The sequence below is a fragment of the Marmota monax genome, unplaced genomic scaffold, assembly GCF_021218885.2.
Source record: "Marmota monax isolate L192 unplaced genomic scaffold, Marmota_monax_Labrador192_F-V1.1 WCK01_AAM20220418_F8-fsc00131, whole genome shotgun sequence".
Classification (NCBI taxonomy): domain Eukaryota; kingdom Metazoa; phylum Chordata; class Mammalia; order Rodentia; family Sciuridae; genus Marmota; species Marmota monax.
The window spans coordinates 2,346,447-2,371,630 of record NW_026693141.1 but is presented as its reverse complement, the minus strand read 5'-3'; the positions used below and the strand labels follow the sequence as shown (position 1 = coordinate 2,371,630).

At 48.1% G+C, this 25,184-nt stretch overlaps 1 protein-coding gene across 1 annotated transcript in view; it reads right to left on the bottom strand.

The window, feature by feature from the left end:
* Positions 1 to 23,935, bottom strand: part of Plxna4 (plexin A4) — a 425,679-nt gene extending 401,744 nt beyond the window's left edge. The window contains exon 1 of the mRNA XM_046455106.2: positions 23,269 to 23,935. The gene's annotated coding sequence lies outside the window, so the exon portion shown is untranslated. The remainder of the gene's footprint in view (positions 1 to 23,268) is intronic.
* Between the last annotated feature and the right edge of the window lie 1,249 nt (positions 23,936 to 25,184).

Genomic DNA, 25,184 nt, shown 5'->3' with positions numbered 1-25,184 from the left:
CAGTCTCTGGGCTGGTCTACTGCTGCACTGGGCTCCTGTACTTTGAGGCTCACAGTGCCCAGTTCCAGCACTGCTGGACTTGGAGACAGTGATCCTGGTCCAGGTCCTACTCCAGGCCCATATACCACCCCTATAACTTCCTTCACATATAATAGCCCTTTCTATCCTCTATCCAAACATATTAAATAGAAAATTCAAAAAAAATAAAAATATATCTATAAACAAAAAAATTACATGCTGCTCTGAGTAATACGATGAAATTTCACACCATCTCACACCATGTCACCTAGGTTGTGAATCATCCCTTTGTCCAGTGTATCTACACTGTATATGCCACCTGCTCATTAGTCATTTACTAGCCAACTCAGTTATTATCAGACTGACTGTCACAATATTAACAATGCTCATATATAAGGTTCAGACTACCCACAGTTTCAAGTATCCACCAGGGGTCTTGGAATTTTATCCCCAGAGAACTGGGGGAGATGACTATATTTTCTCTTTTCTCCATTCCTGATCAGGTGCAGAAGAACCATTAGAGAATGGAGAGCCCTAGAAATGATGGAGCCACCGGATGGAAGAAACCTGTATTCCTGAACAACTTCATGGGGCAAACTCCCCCCCCCCCCCACAGATTGGCCTGCAATGTATTTACCCACTGAGAGTTGGTGGCTGTTTGTTCCGGAATTAGCATTCCCTGATTAACACTGAGCAACCCGAGATCAAAAGAGCAAGCCTATAAGAATACCATAATGCTCATCCAGTCTCAGACTCTTCCCTACAAAATGCCTGATGGTCCTAGAGCCTGAGTAGAATGTGCCTCTAGGATTACTGCCTCAGGTCCAGGAAGCTCCCATCTACAATTAGAAACGTCTGTAAAAGAAAAAAAACTGTGTCCAGCCAGCCCTGCACCATCTCTGCCATCCCGTATTTTCTCTACCCGAATCATGGAGTGTCTATGATCACAGAAGGAAAATGAAATATGATTCGAGGTGTCACCTCTCAAAGGGTGTTAGTGACTGTCAGCTAAAGTGATTCAAGCCCCGGAAAAACCCCTGTGTCCTCTTAACATCCAAAACGAATCCTCTTCACACCAGACATCAATGTTAAATAAACAGAGATTTCCATTAACCTGCACCTCTGTACATTTATTTTTAAAAAGCGGTGTCACTCTCCTTTAAATGAACGTACTAATTAGTGTATTAATAAATAGCTGAATGGAATCAATGAGACATGTAATCAAGGTCTGACCGGGAGTCAGGGCCAGGTTGAAGGGGGTGGGGGAAGGAAAGGAGAGGAGAGAAGAGAATCTTATTAGCAGGTTTGCTGAGGAGGGACACGTAAAATCAATGCCTCACATGCAGCCAAGATGTGGCCAAAGTTGACAGTATATGAAAAGCTAAGTGGTGGCCCCGCCTCCCCCTTTTGACGGGAAAGCTCCTATTGAGAGTTAATGTGAGGAACGGGGAGGATGTTAATTGGGGCTGGAAAAGCCATTCTGAGATGATGTCCAAGATCACAGAACTTCTGTGCTGGAGACCTAACTCCCAGACCTTTATTTAAAATACTGAAAAAGAGCAAGCTGAGGAAAGCTGATTTAGTTCTAGGCAAACGTTCACTCTCCAAAAAGAAGCCATCATAGAAGCTGTTTCTTTAGGGCTCTTTGTTAGTTTACTCCACTCCAAAATTACTGGCTCACAAGGAGTGGCTGGAAGTACCTCTGTCCCTGCATGCAGGGCACTGGGAGGTCAAGGGGTGACCCTCTGGAAGCAGCATTAGGGAGGGGATAGGTGCTCTGCTTCCAACAGCAGCTCGCAATTTCCTGCAGCACACCTCATAGCAGGAATGTTCTAGAAGGTGAGAAAAGGAAATTCTTTTGCAGGTATGAGGTTTCCAGCTGACGTGGGGATCTGATTACCTATACTCTTGCTGCTGGAGCTCAGGTGAGCATAGAGGCTCCATTTCCTCCATCTGGAGACACAAATAAAAGAAGCTTAGGTTTCCAGTTATTTCCCTGGATATGAACATAGGAGAAACACCCTCCTGCAGAGTCACTTGGGTGCTTGGACCCCTCCCCTGCAGTTACCTAAGGGATGCTGGCTGAGGGGGACACTGTGTTAGACTGAAAGGGACTCAAAAAAGAAATCTTGTCCTGGGCCCAGCACTGCCCACATCGCGCCTTCCAACCAGGAGACACGATGGGCTCCTTTGCCCTGGAAAGACTGCAGTGGGGCCCCACATCATGAAAATGAGGCTCCTCCTGCTGCTGGTTGCTGGAGAAGTCAGTCTGGGTGAACTTCCCAAGCAGAAAGCCTGATGCTCGCTGCTCCACTCTCTCTGGCACCCCCATCCACACACGCAGGATCTACTACATCCTGAGGTCTACTTCTGCCAGCACCAGGTGTGGCCTGTGACCCTGAGGGCCACATTTCCTGGAATGACAGTGAGGACACATTAAAAGAAATGTGCCCATGTAGGGGGAGGCAGCACTCAGCCGCCCCTGAGCTATTTTCCACATTACAGCTAATAGTGTGTGGTCCCAGGAGGCTCATAGGGCTGCTAAACATCTCCTGGTCCCCCAGACCTGCCCAGACCCATCAGAAAAGCCAAAGGGTGACATCCATCAGCTCAGGAGCAGGGCTTCCTGACAGGATCCACACAAATGAAATGCAGAAGGAAGGGCCAGACCCAGCTGTCCCTCAGACTAGTCTGAAACAGACCCATGGAGCAACAGGGACACATAGGGAGGGCCTCCCTGACTCGTTTGAGAGGTTCTAGCAAAGTGCCCCTGTACCAATCAACATCCACTGAAATGCCACAATTGTCACGTTGCTTCTTTGGGTCAAGTGGGATGCTCTCTTTCAACAACCCGTGTCCTCCTTTATCACCTCTGTTTCCTTGTGACTAGGGGACTCTGTGGAGAGCAGAAAAGGACAGGAAGGAGGAAAGGGTACCAATGGCAAGGTCCCCACTGATGTACCGGGATATTTAGTGTGACTTAGGGAATGCTGTGCCTTCTTGTCAACCAGATGGTGGTGGGCAGAAGGCATCTTGGTGGAAGAAAAAGGCAACATTCTCCTGAGCAAAGAGATGTAACAAGGCTTGGCCAAGGGACAAGGGCAGGATGTTAGCTCTTACTTGCCCCTGGGTCACTAGTATGCCAACCACAGTATAGAGCACTGGAGGTTCTGTCTAAAGAAAGAAGGAAAGAGGTAGAAAGGAGACATCTAAAGTAGTTCTTACAGCAAAATTTAACTACCTCTCAGTTTTTTTCTTTTCCAAATGGACCCATTTGAATAGAGATTGGAGATAGATAGATATATAGGCATTGACGTAGACAAAAGTACAGATACGATGACTATTTTCAAACCAAAAATATCAGGACACGTACTCCAGGAATGGCATGGAATATCCGGGACATGGGCTTTCCTAGGGTGTATTGGCCTGTGATCACTCCAGATGTGAGGAAGAGTAGAGTGGCTGGCAAGGATCCCAGGGAGAGACAGTGAGCCAGTGAGATGCCTCCTTTCCTTTGCAGACAGAGAAGACCGTCTTACTCCAGGCCGGCTGACTCTGTTCACAGAGGCTCCATCATCTTCAAAATATTCAAAGCTCCCAGCCTTTGTTCCCTCTCCACAGTGGCTAATCACCTTTCTCGATAGTCAACCAGTGGTTCCTTCCTCTCTTAACCAGAGTGTTGCTGGAATAACGCAATATTTCAAGCTTAATAGCTTGTCCTCATGCAGAGATTTCACCGATTTTAGAGCTGAGGTACCTGGAAAAATGGAGCATGCTCTGAAAACCAGGGTGTCTCAGGGCAAAGGATCCTGATTGGACAGCAGGACACACGGTGAAGACCAAGAAGAAAAATCTCAGAGGCTCTTACCATGTAGTTTGGGGCTAACTTGCCAGTCAATCAGGGCCTGGGGCTGGAGACCCTGTATCCAACTCCTATACACCCCCTGTTGGATGCAGGTGAGCATATCCAAGTATGTGGATGCTGGGCATATTGAACACACCCCTCTGGTCTCTGATGGACCCCTTCAGCTTTATAACTCTGTTACAGGCACACATTAGCAGATGTCTCATCCTGCAATGCTTGGCAAAAAGATCAAGTTGACTCCAAGCAATAATTACCCATTCGTTATGAGCCAAGAGTCTCCTATCTGCTCTGTCCTAAACCAAATTTAGTCTTGAGTGGCAAAACTGAAGAAAAAAAGGAACCAGATCATGGCCTGGAAAGAAAAACACATTATCTAAGATGTCTCTCCCGGTCCTATAAAAATAATGTACATCTACATGTGTGCACTGACAAAACGGATGGGGGAATTGAGCACAGATTGGATATATAAACACGGCTGCTAAATCTGGACTCTGGGGAAATTCTGGGTCATCCAAAAGTGAAGGAATTCCTGTAAATATTTTTAAATCTTTTTTAAGAGGTCATTCTGAGAGGGAGAGCCAGGATTGATGTAATGGGAGTAGCCACCTGCTCTTCCTCTCTTCCCATTTGCTGGTAGAACCTCAAGGCAGTAGGCTCGTTGGAGCCCAGTGTTAGAAACAGATGTGACTATTTATAAACCCAGAAAACTGAAGTGTCTTAATCCAATGCAGGGGGGTGAGAAGAAGAACTAACAAGGTTTAGAAACCTACAGAGCAGGAAATAGCTTCCCACAATATAATGCCTCCACTGATGAAGCATTTAATATGTGCCAGCAGTGTACGAACTAGTTCCCGTGTATTATATCTTTTAATTGTAACAGTAGTCCTTAAGTTTATTTTACCCTCTTAGTGATAAAGAAACAATATCATGGTCATGGTCATGTTCACAGAGTTAAAGAACTAACACTTGATGATACCTGTACATTACAGTAGTGCCCTGCTTATTCACAGGGGTTACCTTCAAAGACCCCAAGTAGATGCTTGAAACTGCATATTGTTCTGAACCCAACATGTACTATGTTTATTCCTATACATATAGACATATGATAAAGTTTAATTTAAAAACTGGGCACAGCCAGGCACGGTGGCACATGCCTGTAAATCCCTGCTGGGATTAATCCCAAGCTCAGGAGGCTGAGGTAGGAGTATCACAAGTTCAAAGCCAGCCTCAGCAACTTAGCAAGGTGCTAAGCAACTCAGTGAGACCGTGTCTCTAAATAAAATGCAAAAAGGGGCTTGGGATGTGGCTTAGTGGTTAAGGTTTATAAAAATAAAAATTGGGCACAGTAAGAGATTAAATATAATTATTGATAATAAGATAGAATAAGTATAATGAGATACTGTAGTAAAAGTAGTATAAATGTGGAAATGTGTGTGTTCTCTCTCTTAAAATCTTTATATACTGTTCTCATTCTTCTTCTTGCAATGACATGAGATGATACAATGCCTATACAATAAGATGAGGTGAGGCAAATGTTGTAAGCATTACAACATAGCATTAGGCTACCACATAAGAATTACTTACACACAAGCACTACAATACCATAACCATCAATCTGATAAATGAGATGGCTGCTAAGTGATTAATGGGCAGGTAGCATATACACTGTGGATACTATGGGCCATCCAGGAGGTCATGAGATTTATCATGCTACTCAGAATGGGGCACAATTTTAAACTTTTGAATCATTTATTTCTGTAATTTTCCATTTAATATTTTTTTGGATGACCACTGATTTACAAGTAACAGAAACAGTAAAAAGTAAAACTGTGGATAAGGGGGGGTCACTACTATACTTAAAAATTACTACATTGTGACATGATAAGTTAGTTTTAATCCACACCCAAAGATGTTGTAATGAGAAATGAATACCCCAGCCAGGTGTGGTGGCACATGCCTATAATCCCAGCAATGCAGGAGGCTGAGACAAGAGGATCACAACTTTGAGGTCATCCTGAGCAACTTAGTGAGACCTGTCTCAAAATAAAAAATGAAAAGAACTAGGAGTGTGGCTAAGTGGTAAAGTGCCCTTGGGTCCAATGCCCAGTACCATATGCACACACACAAATTAAAAAAAAGAAAAAGATATCCAAGGTGGTAAGTTGGCTTTTGAAAGTGTTCCTTCAGCATCTATTCTGTTTCAACCACACTTTCCCCAAAAGGCACTACTGGGTTTGTTAAAGAGCATAAGAGAGGCTAGCACTAATTTTCACTGGGAAGTTAAATGGTGCCAAAGACAAATGATTGTTTAGAAATACTGTCCTGGAATCTCTGCCTATGGACATGAGAATCTGGCAAACCCAGAGCCTATTGGGGCTCCATTTTTACCTAGTGTTCTATTAGTTCTGGGTTCTAGCTCTCAAAGTCCTCTGCCCTCTGATCCTAGTAGAAGGAGAACTGAAACTTGCACCCAAAGTACGGTTGTAGCTGCCTCCGAAGCCTTCCCTCCCACGGCCTCTGCAGAGTCAGAGATGGTGTTTCACTTCCTTCACTTGCAGAAAATGGTAATAGTGTTGCCACACCCAGGGGTCTCTGCCTGCCACATGCCCTATGGGCCCTCTGTCCGGCAGGGAGAGGGTGGGTTAAGGTGACCCACCACCTCAGCAGACTAGCTGGGGCAGACAGGAGGACCCTCTCTGAACTTCCAGAACAGGCTGTGTGGCTGTTGTGCCTGTAGACTGACGAAGATCCGTAGGAGTGGGAGAACTGAGTCTGCGGGGACCAGATTGCAGCAGAAGAGAGTGGAGGATGGGGAGACATTCCGCTGCCACCTACCTGTAATCACTGGAAGCTGAGCCCCCAAATGATCTGACCACGGGGCATGGCCAAGCTGGCACAGGTCAGGTGGCGCTGCCAGGCCTGTCTGACTCCAAGGTCTATCCTGGGTCTTCAGGGCTCCACTGCTTCTTGGGCCCAAAGAAGGTGAATCAATGGTTACTTGTCAAGCCCAGAAGCAACACTCTCCAGAAAATGCCATGCCAAAGGGTTGTGTCCTTGGTGGCTATGCTGTTTCATATTTTTATCAGTAATTTGAATGGAGACAGGGAGTCACATTTATCAAATTTGCAGATGACAAATTCCAGGGCTTGTGAAGGTCAAATGATATAATATGAGAGCAGTCTCGTGGCATTACGGGAAGGCTCAACCCTCTGAAAGGAATAACAAAGTTTAAAGATATCTTGGCACAGCCAGGAACAGGGTCCAAACCAGACCCCGATAGAAATTTTATGTGATTAAAAAAAAAAAAAAAGTTCAAAATTTAAATTTCAAAAGTGAATCGATAAAGTACCAGACAGATGACACAGTTCATGTAAGACATGTACAAAATGGGAGTGAGGTAGGGCTGCCCCTAGTTCCTGGGGAAGCTTCTGACCAAGAACCCAGACATACCGTGACTTGACCTTGGACTTGGCGCTCTCTGCACAGCGCAGACTATGACCTGCCAGGCAGATGTGGAGCCAGCCCTAACTGCAACGTGGAAAGGCAATAAAAGAGAGAATCCTCCGTGGGTGCCACCAAAGTTGGGTTGTTCCCATTCCCTGCAAATGTTCCAAACTTGCCAGCCCAGCCAGGATATTTGGCTCAGAGACAATGGGTGGGAAGAGAGTTGGTAAAAGCCTGAAATTGAAGATCTTCTTCACAGACGATGGAAGAGTGGGGGAGGGAGAACATGAAAATAGACCATCTACGGCCAAGCCACAGTGGTGTGTGCCCTTAAAGAAAAATCTCTTTATTTCCATGAATTTCATTTTGATGTTTTCCTTTATTTTTAATTTTTCACCTTTGTGGAATCTGAGTAACTTTCGGCCCAACACAACAGGAAGTCAGTCAAATTTAGTGAAGTTTGTGTGTGGATAGAAAGTATCAGGAGCTCCTATGTGCCTATCAAGAAATGGGGTAAGTCTGTAGTCAGGACCCCAATTCATTGGATGCTCCACTCACCATGCATTAGGGAGCAATAATAGTCAAAAGCCAGAATAAAAGCCACAGCATAGCCATCACCACATGCAGACTTCTCCATGAAACTACTTCTGGCTTCCTGTATGCTCAGGGTTGCTACAGGATATGTAATGCCCTCTACTGCCCCGACATTCTAATATTCCTCTTTGCAAGTACAGAAAACCCAGCTGAAGGTGAAAAGGGAGAGAAGAAAATCAAACAACTTTATATTGGGTCCAAAGGGAGCTGTAACTGTCTATGAAGCAAGGACTGCTTTTGAGAAATTTGCAATTAAGTAGATGAAAATCCCATAAATATGAGTCAATAAATTACAAATTACCAGGAAAATATTGGCAGTCTGAATTTTTCAACAGTCTCTAAGTAAACTATTGTCTTTGTACAAAAGCGCTCAGACTTGGCTAATGCCTGGAATATGGAGAAGGCTACTTGCAAAATTGATTAGTGGGTTAAAAACTCTTCCACGTCTAGCAATATTTTAAAGTTTGCAAATATAAGTTTTAGGTGAAATGTCATTCTTTCAAAACAATATGTGCCAGGGAAATGTTATTTGACATTTCTAGAAAATTAGTTTCTATTTTTGGCCATGTGATATTCCTTAGGCTTTTTACTCTAGTTCTCGTGAACACTCCAAAAATGGGCCTCATCAAATTAAAGTGGGAACTCTTACATCACTTTAAATCCTAGAAGCAAATAAAATACCATTTCACTTGTTAATGATAGTATTATAAATACAGTGTATACCAATTACTTCATGAGTTTCAGTATCTGCCAAGAATGGCCGGTCTTGCTAATATTTAGAAGAGGAGGATGGACGGCAGCGAGTTCCTCAGGTGTCAGGGCTGGGATGGCAATGCTGGCTCTCTCCCACTCCCCCCACACCCAGCTGGGTCTCACCAACAGCCCAGATTCTCTGTCCATTTTCCCCTATGCCTGGTCACCATTCTATGTCAGAGCATTTGACTCATTTCTAGGATCTTCACATCTGACCATAGAAGCTGTCACCCGCCGAAGGCATCTAATAACCTCCCAGTCAATAAGAAGTCTTCAAATGAAAAATAAGAAGAGGATTCAAGGAAAGCAGGAATAGTAGAGATTCCCTACCTTTTTGCAGGGTTGGGGTCAGCCTTGGAGAGGACTCAGCTACCCAGGCCTGGAGGCCCCACCACACTGGAGAGTGTGCAGAGACTGTAACCAGGACGCCCAGGGTGGTGTCCACTGCTCCAGTTCAGTCCTACCCACATGTCATTGTGGTTATGTTGCTTCCTTTCTTGGGGTCCCAGGTCCTGCCCTCTGTCCCCCTGTAAGGAAATACTGTACCACCAGATAAACTGGGGGAAACTGCGGAGTTTCCTGAGATCAGAAGTGCAGTTACACCAAAATGCCACGTGCTGAGAACAGTTGAGAAATGAATAAGGCTGGAGACAGAGGTGTGAGCAAGGAGGAACAGAAATCCTGCCACCTCTGTGGGGCTCTTGAAAGGTTAATGCCCCCAAAACGCCCCTGTCCCTGCTCCTACCCACAAGAGAGCTCGCAGAACAGCGGTGTTCATTAGATGTTCACAAATGATCCAGAGGAGAGAGCAGATCCATCGTCCCATTTGCAACTGTATTGCCATGTTGCAGCTAAAGTTCTTTGATTCATTGTACATAAATGGAGCAGAATTTTTCACTTCTTTGGTTGTGCATGAAGTAGAGTCACACCATTTGTGCAATCATACATGTGCCTAGGGTCATGATATCTGTCTCGTTCCACCATCTTTCCTACCTCTTTGCACCCTCCCAAGTTCCTCCACTCATCCCATGCCCGCCCCCCCCCCCGTTATGGATTAGCATCCACTTACAAGAGAAAACATTCAGCACCAAAACAACAAACAACCCAATCAATAAATGGGCTAAGGAGCTGAACATACACTTCCCAGAAGACTACACACACACACACATACACACACACACGTACAATCAATAAGCAAATATATGAAAAAAAAAATGTTCAACATCTCTATTAATTACAGAAATGCAAATCAAAACTTCTCTAAGATTTCATCTTACTCCAGTCAGAATGACATCAAGAACATAAGAAACAATAAGTGTTGGCAAGGATGTGGAGGAAGAGGCACACTCATACACTGCTGGTTGGATTGCAAATTGATGCAGCCAATCTGGAAAGGAGTATTGAGATTCCTTAGAAAACTTGGAATGGAACCATCATTTGACCCAGCTATTCCACTCCTCAGTCTATCACCAAAGGACTTGACTCTAATATGTTAACCAATCAATTTTTCCCCCACATATTGGAAAGAGAAGGAATAAAAACTAGTCGAGTGTCTACTAGCACTAGGCTGTGTTTGGTATTTTAATTCAAATGTCTTCACCATAGATGTGCAAAACAAAAGTACAAGACCATAGTGTAGATCCTGTGACACCTTAGAAAGACCGTCCCTCCTAAATTTAGGCAGTCAAATAATAAAAATCTTCTTTAACACTCTTTATACCAAGCCACAGCTATCTAGTGGCTAGATCCTTCCCATGGGCCTTGAGTATGTAGACTGACTCCTACTACCCAGGATGTGGAATTAGACAAACTAAACATCATCCCTCAGGAGTAAGGTCAAAATTTTAATCACCATCTCTTAGCTCATGGTGGAGGTCATTTCACTAGATCATGCCATTTGCAGTGAGTGCTCAGTGAACGTGGGGGGCACGTACCAAGAAAGGGAACAAGCTCAGGTGCAGATAAAGGTTGGTCATTTGCCATTGACGTCCTTATTAGAGTTTGCTCTGTGATAGCCAAAGTACTATTCAGCCTCCTGGGACCTTTTCTTTTCCATTGGAAAATGGCAGGGCTCTCATAGGGGCACCCTGGAGTGCTATCAGAGTAATCTCAAGTAAATTGTTCAAGATGGTATGTTTAATTCAAAACACGGACCACTTGAAAATGTAAAAATCCACCTGTGGGTCTTCTTGCTTCTTTACCAAGCTTCTGCCAGGTCCCAGAGGGAACTGCTAAAGTCTACAACTGGGATCGGAAGTAAACAGCAGGGTAAGCACAAAAGGAAGCTGCCAGAAACACAAGAGCCTCACATTTGCCGGCCTGCGGTCACCTCCACCTGCAAACTCCATATGGGCCTCAATTCACCATGTCCAGAGAAGAAAGCACCACCCCTCACCTGACACGCACCCCCAAACCTGGTCTCACTCTAGAAATTTCTACCTCCATAAACCTTCCACTAGCTGCCCAAGCTGGACACCTGCAGGGCATCCCCAACTCCCCCTCCCTTGCTCCCACCACCTGCACCACCATATACAACATTGGTTATGGTAGAGCCTCTGTACCTCTCAAATCTGACCTTTGATCAGCCCCCTCTTGGGTCTCCCCTGGGTTGCTAGAGTCGCTTCACTGCCAACTCTTGTCCACATGAACCCCACTGAGGGCTGTCTACTACACGAATCTGACTGTGTTCATTGTTTTACTTGGAAATCTTAGAGCCCTGCCACTGCCTGCCAGATAAATCCCTTGGCTGGACACTTACATGGGTCCTGGCACAGCCTCTCTTACACATCACACTCAGCTTTGAACTACTACTGCAGGTGGCCCAAGGGCTGTGTTTTTTCACCTCTTCTTACCTGTCTGTGTTGCTTCCTCCATCTGAAACCTCTTCTCCTGATTGGATGCTCCCTGCTTCTGCAGGAGGTCTTCTCAATGCTCTGCTTTTCATATCTGACAGGTGCCCATCTTACAATTCCCAGGGTACCCTCCTCATGCCCCCATCTCATGCCACATTGCCCCTAAATTCTCTATTCACTTTTGCGCTGTAAGCTCCCTACTGACAGGAACCATTTCTTTCACCTGTGTCCCACCAACTCTAGCATGCAAAGTACCTAGCACACAGTGGGCCTCAACAAATACTGGCCGAACTCACTGATTGATCAGTTAGGTGGTTAAGCATTCCATCACATCACATCTGACCTCTCTATCTAAATTAGATGGAGCACAGTGAAAGGCAGACATAGAGGGAGATCATAACCTCTTTTCTTTCTCCAAAGTCCCTGGTTTAACCTACTGCTATCAGTACTGGGATCCACCCTCACCCCCCAGTACCCAGTCCTTTGTCTCCTGTGCTAACGCTCCCCTCCCATGGTCTCCTGATACCCCAATTACGCTCTCCTTTCTGATCCTCGGCAAGTGACTTTTGCCCCTTATAGTTCTTCCCCAAATCAGCAAACACAGGAGCTGGTAAAGGTCTCAGGTGAGAGGCCCAGTTCTGTCTTTATTCTCTCTTTCTTGATCTTCCCTGACTCTGTGTGCAAATAGAATCTGTGTGTAAATAGAATCTAGTGACTCTCACCAGGTCCTTGAATATGTATGACCACATTTATGCTCACCTCCTGGCTGCAGGTGGGGGACAGCAAGGGCTTATTTCCAGCTTTAAAGAAAGAGAAATTGAGGCCTAGGCCAGAAAGAACTCACTGGAAGATACTCAGCAGATCTGGGATTAGAAGCTAGGTCTCCCTATTCCCTGGCCAGGACATAATACTTCTTCAATTGCTCTGAAAATGAAAACCTCGGGATTATTCTGCAGGAGGAAAAGGGGGGGGGGGCGCCTGGAGGAGCTGGAGCCACATTTCCCACAAGCTCCATTCAGAGGACACCGTAACTTACATAAATGATTTCCTATTACACCACAATTGTCACTGCAACATGACAGTCTTTGCCGCTTCCTTGAAGTGCTCTCTTTGTTGTTCTTCTGTGCAGATTCCCCAGAAAGGAGAATCAAATATGGTCCGAGCAGGAAAACAAACCACACGACACCCGCAGCCCCAGATTCCCCTTCCACGTGATCCACCTGAGCAGGACCAAAGAGAATATGATGAATAGTCCCCCGTGGACCTGAGCCCTTTCCCACCTGCCCTCTTCCCAAGACTCTGCTGTGTCCCTGCAAATAGGATTCCTTTTCTAAAAAAAAGAAAAGAAAAGAAAAAATAGAAAGAAAGCCAACAGTTTATGAAGAAGAAATGAAGTGGCAATTTCCCAGCATGGCTGGGAATCAATACAAGCTGTTGTCAGGATTTTCCTTTCAAAGGGTGGCTGCCACGCTTTTCCAAAGTCAAGAGCGACAGAGCTCCAGTGCTTGACTTACGACTGCTTCATCATAGCAAGATATTTTTAATTTAAAACTCACTGCAGTTGGGTTCGAACTCAGCTGGGACTTGATTTACTGCTAATTCATTTCTCCGATTCCTATAATTCTAAACTCAGTCACCAAACAGTTTAATGCTGATAGAATCACCAGTGCAATGCTTTATGAATGGGCACCAGGGGAATTTTGTTAGTAAGTGTGTGTTAGCAACTGTTATTCACTTTGGAATGGAGCGCAGTGCTTGGGCAGAGCATGGCAGAGGCCCTATAATTGGGCACGTGAGTTATTAGAGGGTGTTCCCAGATGATCCAAACCCAGACATCTCTGAAGTGATACCTTCCTTTACCCCAAATCTTTCTCTCTCACAGACACATCATTACCTATGTAAAATGGTCCCAGGCAGTGACAGTGATCCCCATGGGAAATGCCTAACTTTATTTACTCTCTGGGTCACTACCTAATGGTGAAAAACAAGAATGTACCCTCTAATCAGAAAACTTCAGCCCTCTCTAGAGCAGCAAAATCTACCCACCCCACCACCAGGAGAAAATTTGTTTCAACTACCCAAAATTTACATCTTAATAACTCAACCCTCCTTTGTTAATTTGATCAAGAACATTTATCCTTGTCAGTTATACTGAAGCCTCTTATTCAATAAGTGTAGCTGGAAAAAAACTGGAAAAGGTGAATGTCATTACTCACATATTTTACAAACATCCATCTTGATCTATAATGAATAATAATAAAAAAAAGTGCTACTTGTTGGAAACAAGTCCAGAATTTGTCAGAGCCGCATTCACACTTCTTGAAACAGTCCCTTTAGAAAATGGATACCTGAAGGCAGATCACAGAGCCACGGTCACTGAAGTTATATGGGATTTCACAGTCATCTCTGGGATTCTCAAAAGCAAATGACAAGAATAGGAGGCAGGCAGCACCTCTGAAAGTTGGGCCTCACGGGTCTCTATTACACCACCTCAGTGAATTCATTTTCCTGTTTTTCTTTTCTTCCTCCAAACTAAACTTGAACTTGAAAACTTCCAGTGAAGGCCAGCATCTTCCAAAATGCTTTCTGTCAAACACTTGTTCCCAGGATGTCAGCAGGTTGAAATACACCCACAGAGAGGGACCCCACCCCCACCCCCAAATAAACTAAAAACAGCCAGCTAAGAATTAGCAGGCTTCCCAGGGGCAGGTGTCCTTCCCATTGAATATGCCTACTGGGCATTTCAAGTCTCCACAAGGAAGACACAACCCAAGGTAACTGCAGAACGTACCTGGCCCCGGAATGTTTTCAGGGAGAGGTGCCTTGTGGACTAATCTTTGGGATACCCTGGGAAATGTAGCTGGATCATCCCTCTCAATCCACTGACACCCAACCCATAGCGAGTTTCACACAGAAAGCAAGACCAATTCCATGCCCATCCATGTGAAAACACCACTGTGCCCTCCCTCCCCTCAAGCCACCCTCACCCAGGACATGGTAGGGTGACTGATGAGCTCAGCCTGAACTGATCTCCAGCTTAATCCTCTGAAATAGGTCAGTGGGTCTGCCTTGATGTGCTCCAATCCAAGCCAGCTGCACAGCAGGGTCCCGCCATGTCCTTGCCTAGTTTTGCCTTTTTAATGTGTTCTTCTCCACCTTGTCTGCTCCAATGTACAGAGTCAGCAAATATTTATCAATCACTTCCAGGAGATAGGATCTGGGTTGAGCATAAAGTACAAAAAAGCCTAAGAAATGGTCCTTCTCAATCTAAGATGTAAAGATACCCAGTCATCCTTTGGCATCCACAGGAAATTGGTTGCAGGACTCCCCATAGAAACCAAAACCTGAAGATGCTCAGGACCCTTGAATAAAATGGTATAGTATTTGCACATAACCTATGCATACCCTCCTGTATACTTTAAATTATCTCTTGATTACTTAAAATACCCAGTTCAATGGAAATGCTATGTAAACAGTTGTTATATGGCATTGTTTAGGGAATAATGAAAAGAACAAAAGTCCATACACATTCAATACAGACGCAGTTGTTTATTATTTTCAATCCACATTTCATTGAATCCTCAGGTGTGGAATTCACTAATATGGAGGGTCAGCTATACATAATTTCAACTGTCATCCCTACCACTTCAGCAGCAGCTTCTTTGCCATTATGAAAAAGTATGAAGTGAGTTCCTGATTGCACAAGAGCTTGCTTCAGGTAGGGGCTGGCCCTACCGCCTGCCCTCAGGAGCCAGAATGCTCAGGGAGACCCCAGGTCTCTCCATGTCAGCGTGTTGCTCACACTGGTCAGCAGTTAAGGGCAAGTGCATTTAGGGGAGGAAGAACAGGGGTCCGTATCTAAAGGGGAAGACAGCTGAGACAGAGGTCTTGAGCATAGTGCAACCATCAGTCCTTTGCCCAGCCTGACCTTCAAGGGGCTTCATAGCACAAAAGTTAGTTTTTGTTATTGTTGTTTTTAATGCAGGGAAGGGCAGGCCTGGCTAGAAGCAATGGCTTTTGGAAAATATTCATGCATAAATTTACTCTGTTTGATTATATTTCAATGCTTAGAATATTAACACCGGGAGAGTAGCAGAGGTCATTTGCCCTCAACCGCTTCTAGCAGCCGTGCCCCTCAGCTAGCAGACATGCCTGGCACGTCCCCACACCACTCCATGACGGCACTCTTGGGGTTCACATACCAAGTTAAGAAAACCTCTTGAAATCTGACTGGCACTCATTCTGGATGTGGATTCTATGGTGTTCTAAATTGGGAGACCCACTATGTGGTTGGCTGGTGCTGCCATAGCTCTGGGAGTTTGGGGGCTTCTTAATGAAGCATCATGATCAGGACAAGGTTCTAAAGAATAACATGTCCTTTATGCAGAACCAGCTCCTTATCCCTGATTCCCAGTTGATGCACCTGCCCCTGATTTGTCCCCATGTCGGGCATCATGCCCACCCACCTCTTTGCCCTGCTTCTCACGAAGGTGACCCCCGTGATGCCTCTTGTCTTCCTACAGCTCCTGCTGTTTCTCCACCTGCAGAGGCAAAGGCAGGGCTCCTATAAGGGTCCCCCTTTCAGGCAACACTAGGGAGAACCTCACCTTATGTACCTGAGCTTGGAGCTTATCTTGACCTTGCATAACAACCTCCAATTGAAGGGGTTGGTTCCTCATGGGGTGGCCTCTGACTAGTGAGCGACAGCAGACTGGAAGGACCCACAGATGAATGCCTGGCTGTGCCTACCCTCCACTCTGTTTTCTGAGACCCTGTGTTTCCATCAGACCTCTTCTTCTACATCCTGAGTGATCAAGCCAACAGCTGGGTTCCCGCTAAGCCTCACTAGCTCGGGAGTGTTTGTTTGCCTTCCTTCCCCTCTCTGTCCATTCCCTTTCACTAGTGCCCCCCCCCTGCAGCCCCACCCCTCAGGAAAGTGGTATCACATGAGCTTCCAGGGAAGCCAAGCTGAGACTGGGGTGAGGGAGAGACAGGCCTGGGTGCAAGCCCAGCCCCCAGCTTTACCCAGAACATCTGCTGTATGTGAGAATCCCATGCAGAATCTCACTTGACGAGAGGACATACAGATTTAAATGTTTTTTTAAATCACTTACCTAGAACGACCTCCTCATTTCATAACTAGTGATGCTGAAGCCCAAAGTGACGCCTTAGCTGCTAAGGGACAGAGCTGGGATTGCTACATTTACCTGTGTCCAGAGACTACCTCTTCCTACAACATCAGTGCTTTGCAAGCAAGAGAACTTATAGAACAGGAATCTTCTATGAACCTAAGAAAATGTGCACATGCTTGAGAAAGTCTACTGCCCGCAAAGGACAAGGGGAAGAGTAGGGCATGGAGACAGCTGAGCAATGTGGAGGCTGGAGGTAGATGGCTGCTTACCTGACACAATTCAGCTTGAGAACCTAGGGCCCGCACAATCCCCCAAACCTAGGACTTGATGTCATACCAAAGTTCAGCTGAAATTACTCAGTCAAGAATGAAGGCGTGTAGACAATCGTATGTGCAGCTATGAACCTCCTCAATCCAGTGTTTCTCAGTAGATGCCACAGTATGTCTAGGTTGGTGGTTTCACAATCCCTTCTAATGTGTTAAAGGCTCTGAGAAGTCCTGCAACAAGGAACTGCTTTAGGTTTGCTTTACCCCCAAGGGTTTTTTTTTTTTTTTTAACTTATTAGACATGGCAACTTTTGTGTGTGTTACACATACCCACAGAATAAACTTTGGGAAATTTTGCTCTCTTATAGACATCACCTTCAGGACGAAGGGCTGAGGAGATGGCAAGAGAGAAAATGGACACCACTGATCTCTGCAGTGTGAGTGACATTGAGCACAGGCTGATTCAAGTGCACCTCCAATGGTCTGCCATCCCACCCCCACGCCCTCCTCTCTTTCTCTACTCTCTCCATCTGAAGAAACACAACCCACCAGCTCTGCTTTGCTTAGTTTCCCTCCTCTTGACCTCGGGCTGAATCCAAGGTCCACTTGTCCACCCTCTAGGTCTAGGCTCACATGGCCCCAGGGAAAAAGAGCTGGGCTCACACAAGAAGAGCTTCGTGAGTGTCAGACAGGAACAGTTTGAAGAAATGACCAGGAAAGCGTTGGAGTGGCTGTGATCTTCCTTCCTAAATTCCCAGGACCCCTTCCTCCGTTGCTCCTCTTCTCACACTCCCTAATGAAAAGATTCTTCCCTGTAAAACCTTGGGAACCGATTGTACTAGGCCATGGTTAGTGCGTTGACTGCAGAGACAAGATCCTCTTAGCTGGTGATCTGTTTTGTGTCGGAGTGACAAAACATCCTAAAATCCAATTTGCTGTTGAGAATCCTGGTTCGTGGAGAAGACACGGCGTAGAGGAGGGGATGGCGCATGCTCAGCAGCCCAGAGAGGATGCCCCACAGTTCAAAAACACCTGTTGGTTTAAGAAGGTGTAGTTTCTGCCACTCTGTGGCTTCTGAAGAGGCGATGAAATCCTAAAATGCACCCCTTCTAGCCACTCCAAGTTTGGCAGAACTTGCACTCACTCTTCAGCAGAGAGGAGAAGCCAAATAAATCATGCATGGAATGAAAATTTATCTTTTGAAGAAAAGAAAAAACAAAAAACTAACTAAACACCAGGACCTTACTTGTGACTACTCCCTAAAATGTGCAGAGAAGAGGGGCTGAGATTTCACCCTGGCTTTGGGGTAGGATAGCACCCAACCTGGTCTATGGTGATCTCAGGACTTTATTGCCCACATCTCTCAGCATCGAGGTGTGATTCCTCAGGCCTCACCCCAGCCTGTGTCATTGCAGGTCCTGATTCTTTTCTCTACACTTCTGGGTCTCTGTCAAAATTTTGCTGGACTGTACAGGCCATTAGCACCAATTTCTAATGAGCCCTGCCCCAGCTACCATCAGGTTCGGGCACCCAGCATGGCATGACATCCATGACAGAGATTCTTTCCTGCCTCTGGATTCCAAATTCTAGAATCCTAGAGTTAGTGGATGAGTAGCACAATGGTAAGAATCTTTGCCCAAGAGTGAACCAGCCATGGGGAAGCTTTGCAACCTGGGGCCTGCAGCATCTCACTGAAGCCCTTTCCCAGCCTACGTTCTACAACCCCTGCCTCACACAGTCACTTTCAGGATTCAATGAGAAAGCACCATTTCCAGAGCACCAGGATTTCCAAGCAGTCAGTAAGGAGAGCCAGACTCCAACTACACTTAGAGCATTCACGAATCAAAACCAGAGATGGGGCCTTCACTAATTTCCTCTGCCTTAATTTTTTCCAGGAGAAAACTGGAGATGCCAAACAGAGTAACACTCACCCTCAGGAACAGAACATTCTTCTGGAAAGATGCTTGCAACTTTACACCATAGCCAAGGATAACACTCATCTCCCTTTGAGAATGGGGTTGGGGACATTGAGGCTCAAAGAAAAAATCTGGTCAGAGACAATCCAAGGGCAAAACTAGGGCCAGATATTCTCACCTGGCCCCCACACACTCACCCAAACACTGGGAAGCATCTTGCTGAGCACATACTTTGTCAGGTGGCCAGCAGCAGAGTGACCAGGGGCCATGGCCAGGTCATACTGCTTAGGGCTGAGCTGTGGCTCCACCACTTGGTGGCCGTGTGACCTTGGACAAAGTCCTTAGCCTCCCTCATCTCAGTGTCATCCTGGAAAACATGGAGATAGCATTAGCGATTGCCTTTCTGGACAGTTCTGAGGAATAAATGAGCCAACCTGTGTGAATTACTTGAATGATGTCTCTCCCATCGCTGCATAAATACTGGCCACCGTTATCATTATTAATTCGTATGATTTTCCATTCCCTTGTGTTCATAAGGACTAACACCAACACTAATGTCCTCACTGCCTCTTCCCCAGAGAGACTGATGCCACATGATGGTAGGACAGGGATCCTCCTGTAGACTCCAGGAAGTTGCTTCATACCAGTCAGAGAAGCAGCCTGCTCCCTCTAGGACAAGCCTCGTTGAGGAGCCCATCCGCCTGGTCCGCCTTCCCTTGAAGGTCCGTCCCTTACCACCTGGCAGCAAAGCCCCCTCCAGGCTCCCCACTGGCTCCACCTTCCTGCCACAACTAGAATGCTGCAGCCTGGGCAGCAAGGACAGGAGACCCAAGACTAAGTCTGGGCCATGAGAGGGGATCAGGTGGGCTTTCTGGGGGAGGGAGTGGTGGGACTCACAGCTTTTAAAGAGACAGTGTCCGCAGGGCTCTGTGTGGACTGAGCCTTGCTCAATGGAGCCTCCAGGGCAATTACCCTAATCACGTGCCTCTCCCAAACAGCCTTTTGATTTATTAACGCGACATCTTTTTAAAATGCCGCTCTTAAATATAAATAACACTTAATCATCCAGCTGTCGTTAAATTCATGTTATATTGATTTCTTGGAGTGCCACAAATTTGAAGGCAAATGGGCAGGCGGAAATGCTTACAAAGCCAAGAGGTGGATTGGCAAGGGGGCAGCAGGAAACCAGGAAGAGGGAAAAAGGGGTGTCATGGGAGAGAAATCAACCCTGTTCAGAAGCCCAGGATCAGAACCAGTTTCACAATGGGTAGAACCAGACACAAATCAGAGGAGCGGAGAGGATGGTACATCTGTTGCACAGACTAATAATCGCAGTTAAGATCATGGTCGGCTGTCGGTAATGTTGCCGCCCCGTCATGGCCAGTCACAGAGCCACTCCAACAGGTCTCTGATGTGCATTGTCTGTGCGGTGCCTTCTCAGGGTGAGAATGGGGAGAAGCAGCTAAGAAATGCCCCCTAGCTGGCTATGAGGAGACAGGCTTGCTGCAATTTCTTCGCATCAAAGCCAGGTGATAACTATGAGCTAAGAGTAGTTACTAATCCATCCCCCCAATCCCCACCCCCAGGACTGCTGCTGCCCTAGAAAGCCCCCCACTCAATTCCCAGCAGCCCTCATTGTGATTAAAAGAATCCGGAGGCCAAGTGTAGGCAGAGTCTGCCTTTGCAGATTTCCCTGTCTGCAGGGAGCTGTAGCTGGGGCTGCAAGAATAGGAGAGGCACCGAGAAGCAGAAAGGAAGCAAGTTGGCTGCCTACGATTCCTCCGGAAATGCTTGCAGAGCATCAGTGGGCATCCAGGATGAAGTCCGGGAGGACAGAGGGAGCCCTGGGATTCCAGGAAGGAGCTGCTATGGGGGACCCACACCTCGTGTTCTCGAGCAGCAGGAACACAATCCAGCAACAGTGAGGGGCGTGGAGAGGATCATTTTGCCTGGGCCTTTTCCAGGGTGGCTAACTCCCCTCCTAGTGAGGAAGACCCCGGAGAACTTGGAGGGAAGGCATCAGAAGAGGTATGGAGGGAGAGTGACCCTGTAGCATATCCAGGGCTGGGCAATGAAGCCAGGAAAAAAAAATTAGAAGATGTATACCCAGCTTTACTCAGATGTTAATTAATGCCTGACTTGGCCTAGAAACCAAACTGGTACCCTTAGAATAGTGCAGAAAGTGTGGGGGATTTTTGGACCCTGGTATTCAGCTTATAAGCAGCATAATGAGTGTTGACTTGGCATTAAAATGACAGATCCTGAGACTGCAATACGCGAGAAAGGAAAGACAGGACGGCGGGAAGCAGAGAAAGGAGCCGAGGTCTGGGAGGGACAAATCAGGAAGATCTGCACCTTAACTTTTGCCTCTTCCATGTCCCATGAGGATGTGACACTGTTGCTGGAACTCACTATTCCTACCACAAACCATGTGCTGCCCTGCCCTATGCGTTGGTGGGATCTCCCTGTCCACGCACTCAAGGGTATGCATGTGGAGACTGCCAGTTTTCCACAGCCCAGAAGACAGAGATGGACCCCACTATCACACATGGTGGGACCGATTGAACACATTTGACTAGACTCCGAGAACACGTGTGTCTATCTGCATGCGTGTGCACACACCCACCATTCTTAAAAAGAAAATAATATTTCTTCCTCCATGGACTGAGCTCTCCCCAGCCTGAGAGCTCTGCTTTATTCCATCTACCCTTTTCAATCAATCAAAGGGCAGCTCACACTGCACAGCAGGAATACAATCTCCCTCCTGGGGCGTCTGCTCTTCTCCCCAGCCTAGCCAGAAACCTTTGCAGGAACTGAAAAGTTTGAAAATAGAGCTGGGGGAATAGAAAAAGCCCTCTATTTCCACATCCATCTTCAGGATTTTTAAAAGCAACCCCAATTCTGTGCCCAGCACTGAGGCCTTCTTGTTCAAAGGAATATTTGCTCCCTGCCCCTCATGTTCCAGAAGGCTTCTAACCTATTTCTCCCATTAGTGGGCTTGTGGGACACTCTGACCACATGACTTATATAGAGGGTGAAAGCTTATTCCTTTCTTGGAAGGGACAGGTTGCCCAAAAAGCCACCTCAGAGAGACAGCTATAGAAATATAGAAGCTTGTTATATCCATATATAAATAAATAATGAAATACTGTTTTATTTGACTCTCCCACTCTTCTTACAATAACTGAACCCCTAAATGAGTTACTCTTAGGCAGCCAAGATGGGAACTAAGAAAATGCCCCTCTGGAACCTCAACTACCTTCTTCCTCCTCCTGGAAAAGTTTGAAAATGAGCAGCCTGTGAAACTCCAACCTGAGAGAAAAGGAAAGGGAAAGGTTCTGGGAAATAAAAACTGGAAGCACTGGCTTCTGGAGAGATTTCTACTCTCAGGAGCAGCCAAGGCTCTGGGGGACGCTGCCAGACCCGAGAATACCTCATACGGTGGGCATTGCCCACGTGGTCATGAGAGAGAGGACCTCCTTCCCTTGAAGACTACTCCCCTCTGGCTCCGGCTCCTAGGTCTTTTTCTCAAACCCACACCTCCAAAGGCATGTGACAGGTGTTGGCCAGAGACAGGGGAAAGGGTAGGGAGGTGAGAGGGAGACCCCAGTCCTGAGTCCCAAGCTCTGTCTGCTTATGTCTCCTAGCGACTGGGGATGTGAATAAGGTCAAACCTTTTAAGGAGGATCTGACCCTGGCACCTTCCCTAGACAAGCAACACACACCCCAGCGACGCGATGCTGAAACCCCTTCCTGCCTGAAATCCCGGCGCATTCCCGGGAAGCAGTGCCACGCTTTGGAAAGGCGTTTGTGCTGCCTCTTACTGGGGAAACGCAGTGTCTTTTCCATATGCACCGCCCTACAGAACTGCAGCCCCATCCGCCTAGGTGGCCTCCTCCCGGTGCGCGGGGCTACCTCGCTCTCCAAAATTCTGTCCGAATATCTGTCAGTCTGCCTCTCATTAAAACCTCAGGGTGTCCAAAGGCCACAGAGCAGCGATCGCGTTGGGCGGGTCTCCCAAGACCTCCCATGACTTCTCCCGTTTTAAAAACCAGCTAGAGATGAAAGGGGTTGGAAACTGAAATATCGCTCCCTCATCCTCCCCGGGTGGGAGGGAGAGCCATTCATACACCGAATCCCACCCTGAAAGTCCTGGGTAAGAGAAGTCTGAGTCCCGGAGCGTACGAGGAGAAAGAACACGGGAAATCCCTGCTCCGGCCGCGCTGCACCTATGCCGGTGTCCAGGTGGGACGTGGGCAGGTGCGTGAGCGCAGTGTGTGCCTGTGTGTATTTGTGTGTGCGCGTGTTTGTGTGTGTGCAATGGGATGGCTCCGGGGCAGCGATGACTCCCGGACCGGACCCGGTATCTTCGCCTGCGCTACCCTCGCCGCCCGCCCGGCCCCGCGTCCCAGCCGATGGGTTCCTTACCTGGAAGCACCGCGTTTCCCTCCTTCAGTGGGAGCGCCGCATTGACACTGCAGATGGTGCCTGTGCCGCTGCCTCTCGCCCTCCTCTGAACGTGTGCGTGTGCGCGCGTGTGGCTGCCTCCTCCAGCCCCAGCCCCGAACGCAAATACTCCACCGAGGCACAGGGAAGCCGGGAGCGCCAAGGAAAGCGGAGGGGGCCAAATCAGAGCCTGCGGGGTTTGACAGCTCCTCTTGCAGCGTCCAAGGTGGGCGTAATGTCCAACAAAAAGGTCGGAAAATGTGGATGAATTCCAAGCACCCCTTTCCTCCACCTAGCCCCGGAGCCCAAGCAGCAGCGGCGGCTCTCGGGGGCTGCAGTGGCGACGCGGGGCTGCCCCCCTTCGTCCCCACCCCCGCGGGCTGAATGTCCTTGATGCCAAGCGGGCACAGCGGCGTCACTCCGCACCGCCCATGCTCGCCCGGTCGGGCCGCTGCCCGGGCGCGGCGAGTGCACTGGGGACCCGCCGCGGAGCACTCTCGGCGCCTCTGCGTGCCTGGATGGGCAGCGGCTGCCGCCCCCCGGCAGTCCGCTGCCGATCGCGCCGCTGCTGCCCCCGCCCTTGCCGAGGGACTCGCCGGGTAGTTCCCAGGGGCTGGGTCTGGGGGGCCGCGGGAGCCACCGGCTGCTCCCCTGGGAGGCGCGGGGCTGCAGCGGTGGCGGCAGCGGCGGCTGGCGCTGCGGCGGCCGAGAGCGCGGCCGCGGTCCGAGCCGGGCCTCCCGGGCGCGCCCCCGGCCCCCCGGGCGGGCTGCTCGCAAAGTTTGCAGGGGGCAGGGAGCCGGGCCGCCGCTGGCTCGGCCGCCGCCGGAGCTCCCGGGCTGCCTGCTGCCGCCGCGGCTCGCTGCTGCTGTGCATTGAAGCCCGGCCAAGCGCTGCAAAAACTCCAGCTGCCTGGCGCTCTCTGGGTCCTCCTCTCCTCCCTCCCGCCCTCCCTGCTTCCCTTCCTCCCTCCCTCGCCTCGCCTCCTCCCCTCCCCGCCGTCCGCCGCCTGCCGCCCGCCGCCCGCCGCCGCTCCCTCTCTGGCTCGCTCTCGCTGGCTCGGAGCTCGCGGCTGACATCTAGACCGAGGGAGAACGGCCGGCAGAGGGGGCAGGGGGCGCCTCCCCACAGGCACACGCCCGCCGCCGCGGGTTTGCCCGCTCTCCCCAGCGCGGATGTGTGCAGACACCCTCCTAGGTCCCCTTGGCTTGACCCGAGACATCCTGACAGTGGTGATGTGGGATAGAGGGGTGCAGACACCGTAACACCCGCGCACGATGCGCACTGGGAGCGAGGCACATTCAGCCTCCTCCAAAGGTGGTGATGTGGGCGCGGACCATCTCATCCGAGGGACCGAGGGTCAGAGATGACATAAGGCACTCCCCAACACCAAAGTATACACACATATCTAATCAGAACACCCCCCCCACACGAAGGCACCCCTATGTGGCACCCGAAGACAACCTGGATCAAGAACTGAAGACCTGGGAGAGACAGCATGAATGGCCAGGTGCCCCGGAGCTCGCTGGTTACCTGACTTGTCCAGTGATGTCTACATGAAGAGGCTGGACTGGCTGTTCTCTGATCCTAGACTACATCCTAAACAATGATGGTATCAGGGTAGTTTCAGAAAGCCCCAAGAAAGAAATCAGAGGTGCTCTGGTTTAAAAAGCTTTCTGACAGGGAGGAAATAGAGGAGGACAGGAAGTGAAACCCTTGCATAGACCCCCTCCCCATGAGCCCCATCTACCAAAAGAAATCTCAGGGGTGCCCACCTTGTTTACTCAACTCCGGAAGTGCATCCCTCATCCCTGCTCCTACCATAGTTCCAGAGAAGTGGCATAGTCTTCCCTGGATGGGCACCCATCAAAGATTTCCATGGTTTCCTCTCCTCCCCACA